We start from the raw sequence: 3,040 nt of genomic DNA, 5'->3' as shown, positions 1-3,040 counted from the left end.
GTGAGAATCTCCGAATCCTCTCCCCCCCCAGCCCGCCCGCCCGTCCCCCCCGCCTCCTGCCAGGACAGGATGCCCCCGGCTCGTGCGTCTTGGCTGCCGCAATAGTCGTCACCGCTTCACCTGGTATCCAGCTCCCCGTCTCGCGCTGCGTCACCTTCCTGCACCAGCGCAAGGCGGATAAAATGAAACGTCCTACTCGCAGGAGTCGGAGCGGCGAAGGATACACCGACCCGGCGTTTCCAGCCTCGTCTGCCCCCTGCGCGACTCCTCCGCGGGCCTCGGCGGGGCGAAGGTGCCGAAATGTTTCAACATAACTTCAACATGTGAGGCTGTGAGGGATCTGACAAGGCGAGCCAGATGTGAGAGGCGGTTTCCCCACCTCCCCAAATCCAAGACTCTCTCTCTCTTTCCCTCTCTCTCCCTCTCCCTCACTCTCTCTCACACTCCAAACACGTATGGCCCACGATACAAACCCACCCACTCACCCAAACAAGGATCTCTTTCAAACCCCCTGATACACACTAATAACACCCAGCCATGCCAAACACTCACGTATACAACTTCGGACCAGAGTTGAGTTGGAAAGCTTTCCAGGATTTGTCTTCTAATTCAGCCACATATGTGACCTCAAAGGGCAGCTGTCCACACTGTCATGACAGGCATTTGGGGGATCAGCACGTGTTTTAAAGCCACCACCCCCAAACTTCAAATGTCCCAAAAGTAGCATTCAAAAAGCTTTTTAGAAATCAGTGAGTGGCTGTTCCATATTATTATTTGGTTTAGTCAAAACAATTGACACTTTTTCTCACTTTGAGTTGATACAAATGAATACCCAAGTCAAACCTGTATAAAAAAAAACACATCTATTGTTTCCACGTATCTGCAGTATTTTATTTTACAATCAAAAACAAACTGAATGAGAGAAGAAAAAGAATATTGAGTTTATGTGAGCTCTCTCAGGTGGATGGGTTTGACATGCGTGCCATGATCTTTATAATGTAAGGATTTATACAAAGTGGTTAGAAATCTTGTAATTCAATTTCAGCAATGAAACTTTAATAATTGTGTAAATTCAAAATGTTATCCAACAGGTTATCCAATGCGGTGCAGTGATTAGCAAACAAGGCTTTGGTCCTTTCCATGCAAAGTTGTATGTTCTTCATGCATGTGAGGTTGAATCGATGACTCTAAATTGCCTTTAAGAGTTAATGTGGTTGTCCTGTGATGAACTGGCAACCTGTCCAAAGAGGATTCTGCCTTCACTGTCAAACTGTAAGTTTTATAAAGTGGTATATGCCGGTGTGTGCAGACTTATGTAACTCAATGAAAAATATGAAAAATGTAAATGTCGCTCTCATTTGTTCATTTTCATCAGTTCAAGTGAAAAAAGCAAACAGAAATCTCAATATTTGCATATAAGAGTTTATGACATTTTAAGAAAAAAAAGGGGGGGGCAATACAGCAACCTTTGTTTTTAATAACACTCCAAAGCCTCCCATCATGGACTCATTTCTTTGATCCTATTGAAGAATCAACCACAGCCTGCTGGATACTGCTCAAAGAGGTGTACTGTTTCCCTTCCCCTATGGTTTAAAAAGGGCCTGCACATTCTCAATAAGGTTTAGTCAGGTGAGAGAAGGAGCTATGTCATTATTCATCCATCTTTAATGTGTTTATAGGTGTGCTTTGATGCATAATTTGAGCCTCATCCTGTATAAAAAAAATAACGGTTTTCTTGAAAAATACAGACTGTATTACTGTGCATCTTCAACCAAAAGAGGTCCAACTGGCTCATCTTTACAAATAAGTACATTACTTCCACCTCATTTGATTAGCTATTTTATTACTCCTAAAATCAAGAGGAGAGTGGCATCAACCCAGCAGCCATGCTGGAGATCGATGTGGATTGATGGATGGAGACCACACACACACATATTCTGGACTTGCCCAAACATAAAACAATATTGGGACAAAATCTGGCCAACGTTAAAAATAATACTAGGATATGAGATACCCAGGTCTTGTAAGGTCATACTTAGGACACATGACAGGTGATGTAATTCAAGAAGAAGATCAGTATCTAACTAAAATACTGTTGTTAAGTAAAAAGTCAACCCCATGACTATGGTACAAACCAACACCACCGACCGTGGAGCAGTCGGAGGAGATTCAGCTAATGGAGAGACTCGCACACAAACTGAGACTGCAAGAGCCACAATTCTATATTTAAAAAAAAAAATGGGGATAAATTGACAAAACACAGAAGACAGGAAGAGGACGACGTCACCATCACCTCTTCTGGACAACAAGGACTTGACTCATCGTAAAGCTGAATATTTAATTATGGATATGTGTTACTCCCAACCACCAAAAATGTTAAAAGAAAAACCTTTATAAAAATATATAAATGAATTTAAAAAAAAATCTCTTTTCATTTTTTTCCTTGTCCTTTCTGGATATTTTGTGTCTTATTCGATGGTGGTCAGGTTTTGGCCGGGTCTCTGAACACCTTGTACTTGTGGACGCTCCAGGCGAGTTGAAGTTCTACGATGTGACAGTACGGGAGGACAATGTGTTCCTCGTAGCTTCACCTTTGAGTTTTGTCAAATATTTGGCAGTTAATTTGTAGATTTGTCTCTCAATTGTGTTTCTTACGTAAGTTCCTGTTGGATTTTCCTTTCCCAACTGGGATTTAAATCACAACTTGAGTAATCAGATATTACTATTTCTTGACTAGCTGAGTACACTCAAACAGCGGACATGCCCGAGTCGGCCTGACAACTAGAAGTGAAAGTGCTCAACCAATCTCAGGTGTCTCTCTTCGTGAGCCACCTTCACCCCTCTGACAGGTTAAGAGTTTTGGGAATTTCAGTTGGAGCTCTTGAGTTATTCCCATGTTATTCAAGGAATGCCAGACAGAGCGACCAGACCAGCCGGGATGCTCCTCAGCTGCCGTCTGACTGACACCGTCGGATGTCCTGTTTGGAGTGTTGAGTTCCAGGTCAGAGTGGATTCATGAGCAAAGACCTGATTCGACATT

This window comes from Blennius ocellaris, assembly GCF_963422515.1.
Source record: "Blennius ocellaris genome assembly, chromosome: 14".
Taxonomy (NCBI): domain Eukaryota; kingdom Metazoa; phylum Chordata; class Actinopteri; order Blenniiformes; family Blenniidae; genus Blennius; species Blennius ocellaris.
The sequence above is the reverse complement of the archived record's forward strand: the minus strand, read 5'-3'. Positions refer to the sequence as shown.